This window comes from Anser cygnoides, chromosome 2, assembly GCF_040182565.1.
Source record: "Anser cygnoides isolate HZ-2024a breed goose chromosome 2, Taihu_goose_T2T_genome, whole genome shotgun sequence".
Classification (NCBI taxonomy): domain Eukaryota; kingdom Metazoa; phylum Chordata; class Aves; order Anseriformes; family Anatidae; genus Anser; species Anser cygnoides.
Genome location: NC_089874.1, coordinates 143,772,129 through 143,786,063, shown reverse-complemented (window position 1 = coordinate 143,786,063; position 13,935 = coordinate 143,772,129). Strand labels below are relative to the sequence as shown.

At 39.4% G+C, this 13,935-nt stretch overlaps 1 long non-coding RNA gene across 1 annotated transcript; it reads right to left on the bottom strand.

The window, feature by feature from the left end:
• Positions 1-2,927: 2,927 nt before the first annotated feature.
• LOC106035265 (uncharacterized) lies at positions 2,928-12,433 on the bottom strand. Its single transcript, XR_001206663.3, has 4 exons — positions 12,126-12,433; positions 9,476-9,585; positions 8,883-8,962; positions 2,928-3,396 (listed from the first exon to the last, which is right to left on the bottom strand). It is a non-coding gene; the product is annotated as an uncharacterized lncRNA (long non-coding RNA).
• Positions 12,434-13,935: the final 1,502 nt, after the last annotated feature.

Below are 13,935 nucleotides of genomic sequence, written 5' to 3'. Positions count from 1 at the left end.
TCCTCCTGATCATTAACAAACAAGCAATAAAAAAAAAAGCACCATATCCTCTCATTGTAATAATGGTATTGCTTTATTGCTGGGTCAGCAATGGACAGTTTGAATCTAGATAAGATCTGGTTAGAAGGGAATCTTTTGTTGTAAACTGAAAGGTTGAATTTGATATTTAAAAATTGCTATTAGGCTTCCCGTGTAGATGTGTTAGATACTGATGCTGGTCTATTACACTCTACTGTCTGTCACAAAGGTATTTTTATGAAGATTTTGTTCAATACAATTAAAATCCATTTATAATTGTCAAAAAATACGGCATCTGTGCAATGTGAATATATTCAACATCTCTGACATATTCCCGACCCAAGCTCTCCTCTACTTTTTCCTGTTTCTAGCCTCGCTGCAAAGTTCAACAGACTCACCCGAAGGATAGCAGCACCATCTCGTGGGTACCTTTAATAATTACAGCAGTAAAACCAGCGAAGTAAAACGTCTAGCAGGCTGCTTTCTCATTTCAAGTACCGACTGGGCACCGTCTGCTCAGGACAGCGTCCCACCGATGGGCAAAACTGCGTGCAGAAGTGAGGCTTCCGAGGTGGACTCCTTCACAAATTATCCAAAACCCAACTTAGCAATTAAACAGAACAAAACAAAACAACAACAAAAAACAGAGGCTAGTCATGGCTTAACATTAGCCATAACAATATTATGTTGGACTGTATGGACATCTCAGTGCCACAGTCAGGAATGGAAAAGATCCTGTGAAACTAAAATGCAAAGTAAAAATAACTGTTTTTACCTCTCTTGGAACAGACACACAAAGTAGTATTTTTCTTGTACTGTTCTTCAACTATTTTGTTTGTTTTGAGCTATTCCCAGCTATGTTTATGCTTTTAAGCGTATAAGTCAAGCCAAGTGATTGGCAGCAAACCTGTAATCAAGAATGGGCTTTGAGCACTTTTCACAGGAACCTGAGGAAAAAAAGTCTTGACCACTTGCAACATTTTAGCACAGGTATGCTGCATAGGGATGGCTCAGACACAGGCACACCCACATGTGCTTGGTGCATAAACCATAGTGACAACGCCCCATGGAGTTACAGCTGGAAAAAATAGATCATGTGTGTCCTAAACAGCCTGACCTCATTTGCACCATGGCATCAGGATTTCTATTCTCCAGGGATTTCTATTTGCCAGTGTGTGATGAGGGCAGCTTACATGAGCTACAGGTGGAGCCCTGGAGTGAGTGAGCATCAAGGAACTCATCCTGCCCTGTTCCCTGCTTCTGTAAGCAGGGGAAGCATAACCATCCTTTTGCTTCTGAAGACTTCATTTTAATATTTTTTAGTCTTAATAAGTTAATTTCAGTAGGATTTTTCATACAATATAGACCAATAAAAACAGTGTTTAAACAGATATAAATTGTCACATGTCCATCATCAACACCATGGGAATCATTAGAAATAAAATTAATAGCAGTGCTAAATGTACCTTGACAGAGCACATCCACAGTATTGTGTGTGTATTTCTTGCACATGACATACTGAGAAAGGAAAAAAACTTCAAAAATTATGAGCTTAACATTGATCTATACATAATTTCAGAAACACGGAGAAAAAAAAGTTCATCTGCAACTTCTCTAAAAGTGATATTATGCTACATTCAGACCACCCCATTAGACACTGCCGAAGAAGGGGGAATAAGGGCAGTTATTGCAGCTGATATTTTGCTAACATCACTTTTTTTTTTCTCTCTTTTTTTTTTTTTTTTTCCCTGCTTTCATCGCATTTTGGTGGCGTCAGCGCAGTGCGTTGAACTGCTGCCCTCCTGTGGCTGAAGGCTCACCCTTGCTGAAGCTGAGACGCCCCGGTGGCGTGGGGTTTGCCACGGGAGTGGTCACCTATGCACAGAGATTTTATGAACTTTAAGAGGATGCACGATTTAAGCTCGAAGCAGCAAAACCAGCTTAATTTCACAGACTTCAGAAGATGTGAAGAAGATACTGGGTGCTTGAGACGAGCTTTGGGCAGCAATTCTTGAAATGTTCATTCAGTGTTTGCTGTCCACAGTGCAATGGAGTCTTTACCAAGAAACAGCTCATCCAAAACCAAAAGGGATAGCTCACATTCAGTGAAGGACATGCTCAGCTAGGCTGAGGAGTGGAAATAGGTGCTGCCTGGCACAAACTGTGCAGTATTCAGAAATGTCCTCACAGCCAGCAATAGTTTCTGGGTTCTTTATACAGTGTTGGGGACCCTTCTGTGTGAACCAGTCCTTCCCAAAGGCATGGCAATATGGGTCATTAGAAATTGCAGCATGCACCAGAAATGCAAATACAATCGGCACTACTTTTGCTTCTAGCCCCTTTGGGCAGGTGTTTGTTTTGTAATTCCTTCTTACTTGGTTTTTGGGTCTGAGTATCCCCAGCTGTTAACAACTGGAACATTTAACCCTTTTCCTCTCTGGGCCAATTCTGCACTTAGCTTGGCTGACCTTCCTCAGCAACGAACATGGCTGGCCCCCATCCCACTCCCAAAGCCATCCATATGCAGGGGATGCTAGACAAGACAGGTCTCAGCCTATGCAATCTGAGCCTCTGCCTAGCCCCTGCCTAGAAAGTGCTGCTGGCAGGCACCCCACAGCATTCCTGCTCCTTTCCTCCACAAGCCAACCCATCAGCAATAGATTGCATTTCGCCAAGACTTTACAAAAGACCAGACATTTTTTGAAAGTGACAAGAAAGTAAAATGCAAATGAAGAAAAATTTTAAATAGGTGACAATTTTATTATATTAAATTATGATGGTATTATGTTAAAATGAGTACTATGCCATGAGGAAAAAAAAAAAAAAAAAGGAATAGGAGTATAAAGTAAATTACACTACATTTTAAGTTTGAAATTATTTAATTATCATAATTACACCTGATTAGCAAATCAGATTTTCTCACTAGAAGAATCAAAAAAAAAAAAAGTATTTTAAAATACACGTGGACATATTTTAGTTTTAATTTTTGTCCTTCAAAGATCTGGAAAATCCTTACAGAAATTTTCTTTTTTTTTTTTTTTTCCCACTAATATTTTTGTCTCAAAGACAAGTTATAATTGGAAAGACATGTTGAACAAAAATTCTGATTAGTTCTTATAGCATAGACTAATATTCAGGAAATAGGAACAGACATGAAGGACAAACCAACTATTAATGATCCACTTTTCAAATGCAAATAGAAGGAAATGATTTTCACTACAGTTTTTATTCCAAAACAGCAGCAGGTCTAACAAGAGCCTTGAGCTGAGAAATAGTGGTTGTACACAGTGCAAGGTACAGATTTCCTCCAGGATGATATCCTCTGCTCATTGTTACTGCTCAGCATGGCACCTCCATCACCTCCATGATCACATAACCCTGGAGAAACAGACTTCAGTAAAAACGATGAAATTCAATAAGAATTAGTAAAAGGTATAGCTAGGCACAGATGTTCACCTACACAAATGCTCAGTAGAAATGACTGCTTTCATGACAGTTCATAAAAAGGTTTGGCCATACAATGGATCAAAGTGAAACTCCACAATGACATGCTGTAGGAAAGGCAACCCGTAAACCTTGCATGACAAACAGGAACACAGACTGCAAGATGCATTGGGTCAATCTTTTTGATCTCCTCAACACTGGTAAGACTTCAACTGGATTATTCTGTGTAATTTAATGCAGGCCTTAGGGGAGAAAAAAAAAAAAAAAAAAAAGCAGAATCCAGGGGGAAGAAAAAGGAACAATGAGAAATCAGATATTTAGGAAAGGTGACCTAATACTGAACATTGAATACACTGGGTGTATTTAGTCTGAAGAATGAATGAAGACTGATGGGAACAGGTTAACAAGTACATAGAGGTTGCTTCAGTGTAAAAGGGAATAAATCTGTCCATGATGAATAGGAGAAAAAGTAATTGGCCTGAATTACATAAAGAGCTAAATATTAGGAAAAGGTTTCTAAGGGTGAAGATATGGGAACAGACTGTCAAGAAAGGTCACAGTGTTTTATATAACTGACATCCTAAAAAATCTCTTAGGCAAACTTCTGTCAGAGCCAACACAAGGAGAGATGATCTATTCTGGGACAGCAGGATGGATGAGACGGTCTCTGGTGAGCCCAACCAGCCCCGTAATTTTTATATTTTGGCCCTGTTTTGATGGCAGAGGAGCTGTTGCAAAAGGAGCTCCCTGCCATTCAATCTGGGGTAGCACTTCCTACGAGTACCACATATTGTGCCCCCCAGACAGCTGTTGGGAAATATTGAACCAAAAAAAAAAAAAAAAAAGAATGTAATAAAAGAATGGTTATGTTTATAATCAGTGCCCCAAATGTAAAATAACTTCTAGGAATTCTCTGTCATCTTCCTCTGAAAAAATCCAAAGCCAAACTTATAAAGTCAATCTGGAAAGCACCATCAAAGGCTGTTGGTAACTTTGATGAAAGCTGCCAATGAACGTACAAGGCATTTGTGCAATTTCCATGCCACATCTATGCCTCTGCAACTGGATAGAAGAGAATGAGGGAACTGGTACTTCTGGGCAATGAAAGACCTATGTTGGCACACCCTTTTCTAACATGAAAGGTAGACTTGAAGCAGAAAATTTAATTAGGTGATAGACTTTTTATATCTAGAAAGATACTCTTGAATGGTCACAGTCTTTCACATAGATCACCTCTGTAAAATTCCAGTACAAGATATTAGTGCTATGACATAGTGTTTGAATTTTGGCAGGATTTGGCAAGCCTTCAGTCAACTCACGAGTTCATATGGTGCTGGGAAGACAACCCATGCAGTGTTCCTAACAGCAGTCAGACGACTCCTCTGCCTCTGCCTCTACCATGTCCAGTTCCCATCTCAAAAGGCACTAATGGCATTTACATCAGCAGAAAACATTCAAATGAAATGTCTTTTTTTCTTCAATAATAATAAAAAAAAATCTGAAATAAAAACAGCTTCTCTCTAACAATTTTCCAAACATAGAATCATAGAATCATTAAGGTTGGAAAAGACCTTCAAGATCATCTGGTCCAACCACCACCCTACTAACAATGTCACCCACTAAACCATGTCCCTGAATAAACCATTTAACAATAATGCTGCTTAGTACATTAGTATCAGAGGCCTTGACCATAGGAATTTACTCAAGAAACAATATTTAAACAAGTCAAAATAAATTAGGATAATGAGCTTAAGTCAATTACAAAAAGTACTATCTGAGCAATAATTAACATGGAATTTTCCCCAGCTACTATAAGGGAATTCCCACAGCCTTCTGGCTAACCCCATGACTCCTGGGGGCTGTTTCCCTCTCCATTTCCCCTCTCACAGAATTCATGTCCCAGCTTAATAGTTTTCATCCTGAGATTAGCTTTGGTCCACCTTGTGAACAAACTGTTTCTCCTTTCCAGGCTTGGCAGAATGTAGAAGATATGTCAAGAATAAAAAGTATACAGTCTTTCTTTTGGACTCCTGTACTACCTCAGTCCAGAGCACTTACAGGGACAAACCTTGTGTCTGTGCCTTCCTGGGAGAAAGCTAGTTAACAGATTTTTAGGAAAAGTCCCTATCTATTGTGGTTATATATAGGAGCTATGAGAACCTTCAACAAATTCAGTAGAGCCACAGATATTAGAAACTGAATACTGGCAATACTTTCCTAAACAAATACATTTTCCATTGCTATACATGACCAGAAAACAAAGAAGCAAACAAACAAACTAACAAAAAATCTCCCATTCCTGTAAGAATATACCAATTCAGTCCTGGATTTGCTATTATCAAGATGCTAATAAGAAAATGAAAGATAAAAATTAAAAAGGCAATGTGGTACCCACATAGATCATTCTGTAATAAACTTCCCATTTCCATTCAACATTTTTTTTTCCTGGGAACAAGTATGCTCACTTTTTGATTCTTTCATATGCCAAGTCACTTTCGGTCATGCAAAGTTCTCTGAAGTTCTGGTAAGTGATTGCAAAAAGATCTAATACACTAATGCAAATACTAGCCCCATGATGACTCCTTTTTCTGCTCTGCATTTCCCCCTTACCCTGCTTTCAGTTTCCTGAAAAAGCATTTGCAACTTTATTTCCTGGATGTTCTACTAACACAAGTATGATTAACAATTTATTTAATCTTTCTATGCGTGCATGTGAAAAGTGATTAAAACTATGCATATCATTGCTGTACTTCTCAGAATGTCAAATGTGCACCATTCTACACAGCAGGATTTTGCAAACTTAGCTTATTTTGAGTGAAATGGGTTAGGGAGCACATACAATCAGTTCCACTAGCAGGTCTGAGGAGATGATAACTTCAGTCCTGTGGCTGATAATGAACAGCCAGGGGAGTTAGGCTGGTGACTAGTTCCATCAGCTAACTCCAGAGTAAGACACCTTTTTACAGACTGAAACATGACACAAATTATTAAAAATGATTTTTCAGATTTATCTAGAGTTAACACTGCTTAGATAAAACATAAACGCTTACTAAAGAAAATGTTAATCCAGCAAAATATTAAACGATTTTACTTTGACAGGGGATGAACATACTTCCTCTTCCATTATACCTCTTTCTCCATAATACATGAATGTAGAACGGGTATTAACAGTAAAGTTCTTGACAGGATCCTGTAGCCTGTGAACTGTAACTGCCTTTGTTTATTCTTTATGTATTTGCATTGAATTAAATAACATCTTGACTTTTCAAGCAGTCAGTAAAACGCCTGCTGATCACATTGTGGGATTACTGAGCCTGCTTCTCAAGCACCCAAATGAAGTATTCTATACAGTGTAGTAACAAACTGTCATTATCATTCCCCTGAAATGACAAGGAAAACTTGGACAAAAGAAAAAGTTTTTTTGTTTGTTTGTTTATTGATATTTGTTGAATTTGTTATTTGTTGACTGTTATGTTGTAAAGGTATAGAGAACAAGTTGTCCAAAGAAATCTCCAAGTTGTCTTCATCCTAACGAAAACACTTTGCAAGAGCTTTTGTCCTTATGCTGTATGTAGTAAATGAGCAACAAATGGATAGTAATAGCATGTTATGTTACAAGTTTGAATAACAGATCCTTCCCATAAAACCTGACTAATTCTCTTATCTCCTAACTCAGCTCAAAGCTATATGAGTGACAGAACCCTACTGTGAATTGCTCTCTGAAAGCCATCTCTCAGACAATGTATTTCCTGCAATGTATATTGCATGAGCCAATGTCTACTATGTGGATACATATCACATACACCTATAGGAAAAAATACCTCAGTCTATTTCTTTCTTCTTTTCCCATTTTTAAACAAATAAATGAATTTGCATTCAAATAAACTGAAAGCTGAAAAAATGCATGCAGGAGATGGAATAGGTGAAGTTAGGTTTGTATATGCAAGTGGAAAACCTCCTGAATGGAGAACTTACAAGAGCAGAAAATCAGTAGAATTTTGGTTTGTATACTCAAACATTTCAGTGCTTGTTATGGAGGAAAAGGTATTCTGCATTAGGACTAGAGTCGGGGTGAGAAATAAGAGGCAAAGAGTGCATATGAACATCTTTAGTAAGAGTTTTTTGGCAAGGTCTGCTCAGCACAAATGTTTCAAGACCTGCACTGCCTGGAGACAAATTCCTGATTCTCAAAACCTTTTTGTGTGTGTGTGTGTTTTCTTACACCGCTATCTGTATTCACTTAGTGCTTTTGTTTCTATATTTATTAAAACAAAATAAGTGATTCTTTTCTGTTTTATTAGGCATTTTTGCTGTTGTATGTTTTCTTTCCAAGGGTATATTTCAAAACTTGCAATACCTCACAGGGAAGTGAAGCAAGATGTCTAGCTAGGTGGCTGAGGTATATACTAAAAGAATAGCAATCACAATGTGATTGAGAAGGAGAGAGCAATGTTTCTTGTGAGGCAGACATCCATCCCAACATATGCTTTTTCTGGTACATTTTTATTCCTGTCACAGTGGGGGATCTATTCAAAATCCCTTTCTCAAGGTTTACAACTTTGAATTGAAAACTGACTTTTTTCCCAAAAATAGATAAAAAAAAAATTCCCAGCATCACAGAAAGTAAATGTAGGAGTCTGTTGATAATATGCTCTCAAAAGTAACAAGCAGGTGAGTATAGTGCACTTGAATCCAAGCAGCTGTGTTAATACAATTTTCCATGTCTCAGTCCTTCCATTCAAGGCACATTACAGCAAAGCTCTGAGGCGAGTGCTTAACTTAAGCATTTGGGCAATTATTATCTTCCTGGACTTATTTAAGTACTGCCCAGCCTATATTTTATTTCTTATCGATGGCTGACTTTGACTGAAGCAACATTTAATATTTGTACCAATTAGAGAAAAGTGCCATAAAAATGTGCAGCTTTCACAGTGCTGGTCCTGACAGGCCAGGGGACAGTGGGGTTGGTGTGCTGACTCTCAGCCTTTTCCACGCAGGAGAAAACACTGCCTTTCTCTGCTAACTCTGCTGGGGATTTCATTGCAAGAAGAGCCTCGCAGGCTATGTGCATATTAGCAGTCCTGATGTGGGTTCCCAACTCCCAGGACTGCTCTCACAGCCTGCGTACATGTTGGTGCAGGTGTTCACATACCCACTGCGTGTCCCAGGGGAGAGCTGAGGCTTATCCCAGGCAGCTACCAGTCTGGACTAGCCTGGGTTTTTCCATTGGGCACCTGAAAAAGCAAGCTTACCTGCCGCTGTAAGGATTTCTTCTCCACTGCCATTTTTGCATTAGTTTTTCACACAAAGTGATGACCGCGCGCACTTGTGGTGTCGAGAGAAAACCTGACAAGGAAAACTTGGGCATAAAAGAAATCATTCTTTCTAAAAAAGTCTTAGAAATTTTACCAACTACGCACCCAGTCTTTGTAGTTCCCAAAGGAAAAATGTTGTTCTTGAAGAGAGATACTTTTGTCATCTTTACATCCCTTCTGTGCACCTTTATTAGTGTAAAGGAATAAAAATAATAAAATAAAATAAAATAAATAAAATAAAATAATAAAATAAAATAAATTAAAATAAAATAAAATAAAATAAAATAATAAAATAAAATAAAATAAAATAAAGATAATAAATGACAACAGCAGACTGGAAAGCAGCTTAGTCTGTGTCCTCAGGCTTCAGGCATTTTCCTTGTATCTCCAGTGAGATACACGCTCAGCCATCCTCTCTCATGGACCTTTGCATCCTCCAGTGCTTTCCAATGGTGTGTCAGGTCAGCACATCACCCCACAGCAGTGTAAAGCCAGACCTTGGTCATGGGAGGACTCCAGAGCTCAATCCTCAACCTTGGTCTCCAACAGAGGTGCAGAGCATACTGCCAGCAGGCTGCAAGGCCAGCCACAGTTAGATTTTTCATTTAAATTTTGGCACCCTCTGAAATCATTCCTGTTACTTCCAAGGACTGTTGCCATTGTATTAAAAAGAGTAAATTTGCTGCTGAGTTACTTACTGCCCAGAAAATCCAGCTGAAATCTGCTACTGCCAAATATGAGGATTCGATATTGGGCCAGGGACTTTAAATAGCTTCTGCTACTGAGGATTTTCTGCTGTCTATGCTGTCTGGAAAAAAAAAAAAAAAAAGTAAAAAAAAAATAGAGGATTGATAAAGCCTCAGTTTGAGGGATTGGACACAGACTGTTAGAAACTGAAAATTGCCACTTCTAGTGTGTTTCCTACCTATCCAACTTTTGTGATTGAATCATCTGTTTCTTTTTAAGCCCAGGTTTGGTTGCCCAGGGTCCAGGATGAAAAGCACACAAACAAATAAACCCCCCAAGGCTGATCTCTTACACAAAGCAGAGGGAAGCCCTATTTATATAGCTTGGCTACTTTTTGTAACATATAACACCATACCTTACTGGGGCTCTCACAATCACTGCCTGCAGTCCTTCCCTGCTCCTACTCACCAATGTATTTTGAACTTTTACAGGAATGCAGTTACAGTTATTCCCCTCTTGCATCTAAGTATCACCTGTAATTGCAGTCTGAAGACTTTAAGGTAGGGGATAAAGTTCTGGTGTGTTATGTTTTCTATTGGACACCTGAATATGCCCTTACCTATGTAAAGCAAACCTGCCACTGTCCCTCTACCTTCTGTCTTTCTTCTTTGTCTGTCCCATACACCTATGTAAAGAGAGAATTCAGGAGGCTCCCAAGGCAAAAGACAACCTTTTATTTTACATGCAGTGCTTTTTATTAATCTCCTCCACTGTGTAGACAGATGCATCAACTGCAACAGTGCATTGGAATCCGTGAGTGAGCCAGAAACCGCTCGCCGCGGTCACACTCGCGCAGCGCGGAGGCACTGGCAGGCACTCACTGTGAGCACTCTTGTGTGCTGCAGCCTGCGAGTTCATTATGCATTCTGCTGTGCAGATACAGCCCTAGCAACAGCAACCACTGTACAGCGAGCACGAGTTGGATTGCTGCTGACTGTTTAAAGGAGCCCTCCCGTATGGGTAATTTGGGTAGGAAATGATGAGAATTGTAATGATTTAGCCTGAAACCAGAGCAGAGCCTGCAATATTTTCTTGTGATCCTAGCAATGCAATGAACTGGCAGCAAAAGTGCTTCCTAGCTTTACAGTCAGATGCTGCTTGGAAACTTTTTTATTAGATCTTTGGATCTGTGTAACTTCTTTCATATGCTACTTTATTTCTTCAAGGTTAAGCTGAGAGTTTATTTCCAACTCACAGCATGGAACATCTAGAAGTTGTGGTTTCCCAGGAACACACCAGAGAAGGAACAGAAACTGGAAATGCTTGCTGCATCCCATGGGTGCATTAGACCTCTTCCCCCCCCAATGAAGGGTTACAAGACAATCCACCATCTTAGGGAAGCTATCATGGTCTTTCATATGTTGGAGGTTTTTATTGAAAGGAGTGAATCAATGATAAGATTGCAACAGGTTTTGTGAGCTACCACCAGAATGGAAACTCTCTTCCTTCTTAATATTAAAAAACTTTTTCATTAATTCTACACTAACATCTGTGTTAGAAAACATTTGGTTTGCAAAAAGGTTCAAGGCAAGTGTTGTGCATATTCATGCAAATAAGTAGTCATGCTGGGGATTTCCTTGAAGACACACTGAAAGCTCCTTCTTGCAGCCATTCACCTTTGCCATTGTGGCATTTGCAATTCAGAAAACTTGCAATCTCGAAAAATGTTCAGTAGATTTTAGTTTTAAATATCATGTGTGTTAAAATAGTAAAATCTAAAACTAATATTTATGTACTTGATGGAGAGGTTAACAAATGATAAATGATTGAAAGTAGTAATAGAAGATAATTAGCTTTCATGATATGCTATGTTAGAAAGATTTGACTGTCAGTGTGGAGGGACAGAAGGTTATCATGGCCCCAGTGACTTTGACCAGAAGCTAAATTACATCATGCGAGTTAGATACACAGAAAGGCACAGACACACTTGCATATTGAAAATACTTGTAATCATTGATTTCAGTTTTGATTGGCTACTAATCTGATCAAATGCACTTTCAGGAAAAACTCCCATAAAAAGAAATAGCAATGTTAAATCAAAAAATATTCATCCTTCTTTTTCCAGAAGGTTTTCCTCACTATCTATAATGGCCAAAAATCCTTTTATCTGCTGTTTGTAGATGTTATTGGGTTGTTTCTTAAACCACCAGCATCTTGTGTCCCAATGGCATTACTTAAAAACAATGCAAACTTTGCATTTTAATTACTATGTTTATCCTATTGACCTTCTATCTACTTTATGCCAGCTTCATTAATAACTCATGCCCAAGTTGCTCATCAAATTCAGCATCAAGCTGTTTCAGAGCTTCTGAAATGAAACGGATTTTTTTTCTTTCTATAGATATGATGCCTTCCTAATTTCCAAGACACAAAAGAAAGCAAATGTGGAGAACTGTACATGAAGGAAAAATCTATTTGTCAGAGTGTGACTACATGTAAATTGGGCCATTGTAGTCTATGTTTGCCATATAGACTGTGACTGCTCTATCCGTGCTTTTACATTTTGTATGACGTGTCACTGCAGGTAAAACTTCGTACTTGAGTCTAAGCTCTGCAGTCAGCTAGTGTCAGAGAGCCCTGAATAAAGAATTGTTTGTGTACCTGTCAGACTGATCTTGGTTTCTCCAATGCTACAGCTGTCATTAGTTTGAAGAACTCCTTTAAGTTCCCATGGGCTGGATTTCAGATGTGTATCTGACAGGCGTCATCTGAATCCAGGACTGCACCGGAGACCCAGTGCATCGCACACTCTGTTGCTATCCCATATCCAGTCTCAGCCCAGGCTGCTGACACAGCTCACCTCCCCGCAAAATCCAGGAACCCCAGGGAGGGGCCCCCATTTGTTTTGTTTATCTGATGATGCCTTTGAAAGGGATTGTGACACACACAAAGGCTGTGCAGACAGCCAAGCTAGTCTTGAGACCAGAGAGAAAATTTGGAGCATGGAAGACTTAACCTTGTTAGAGAGAAAATTTGGAGCATGGAAGACTTAACCTTGTTAGAAAAAGATCAGGTCAGGGAACAATGGAACAAACTGGACATAATTACACATCCCTGGGACCTGATGGAAGGCAACCATGGCTGCTGAGGGAACTGTCAGTGTCATTGGAAGGCCTCTTGGGATTATTGTTGAAAGAACATGGTGACTAAGGGGGGCTCCTCGGGACTGAGGGAAATCAAATTTCTTCCTATATTCCAGAAGACTTGAGATAGGGGATGCAGAGAACTGCAGGCTGGTCAGCTTCACCTCGATCCCTGGGTAAGTGATGCAGCAAATTGTCCTGGAAACCATTTCTAAACATATGAAGGATAAGAAGGTGACTGGGATTAGTCAGCATGGATTTACATGGGAAACCATGCATGAACAATCTGAAAGCCTTCTACAACGACGTGACCTCCTCAGTGGATGACAGGAGATGGGCTGATATTGTTTATTTTAACCTTAGCAAGGTTTCCGACACTGTCTCCTTTAATGTCCTCATAGACATACTGATGTGTACAAGCTAGATAAATGGACAGGGAGGTGGACTAAAAAACTGCTGAACTGCTGGGGTCAAGCCATTGTGACCAGCAGCATAAAGCCCAGCTGGTGGCCAGTCACTAATGGTATCCAGGGGTTAATAGTGGAAGCAATATTGTCTATCATATTCATTAATGACCTGGATGCTGGGTCAGTGTGCACCTTCAGAAAGTTTGCAAAAACTGGGAGGAGTGGTTGATAGACCAGATGTCTGTGCTGCCATTCAGAGGCACCTGGACAAGCTGGAGAAATGAACCAAGAGGAACCTCATGTATTTCAATAAAAGGAAGTGTGAAGTCCTGCTCCTGGGGAGGAATAACTCCATGGACACACTGATGGGCAACCAGCAAGAAATCAACTTAGCAGAGAAGGACCTGGGTGTCCTGATGGACAAGATGACATCAGTGAGGCTTTGCAGCCAAGAAAGTTGATCCTTCACCTCTGTTCAATCCTGCTGAGACACATCTGGATACTACATCTAGTGCTCATCTTCCCACTATAAGAGAGATGTAGACATATTCAGCAAAGGGCCTCAAAGAGGCCACAAAGGGACAGGAGCATTGGGCATGTGAAGACAGGTTGACAGTTTGGGCTGTTCAGAGACAGGACAAGAGTCAATCAGCACAACTGAAACACAGGAAATTCCATCTAAACACATGAAAGCACTTTTTTAGTGTGAGTGTATTTTATGGACTTCTCAATTGTGAGTATAAATGTGTGCTAGACTTTTAAGTGTGTTAGTAGCTACTTAATGTTTATGATTTAATTTGTGGTTTTATGTAGACATTTAATTCTTCATTAATCTATCCAGTTAGTGAAAACAAACAAACAAACAAAAACAAACAAACAACAAAAAAAAAACACCCCACCATTTTATTTATGAACTATCAA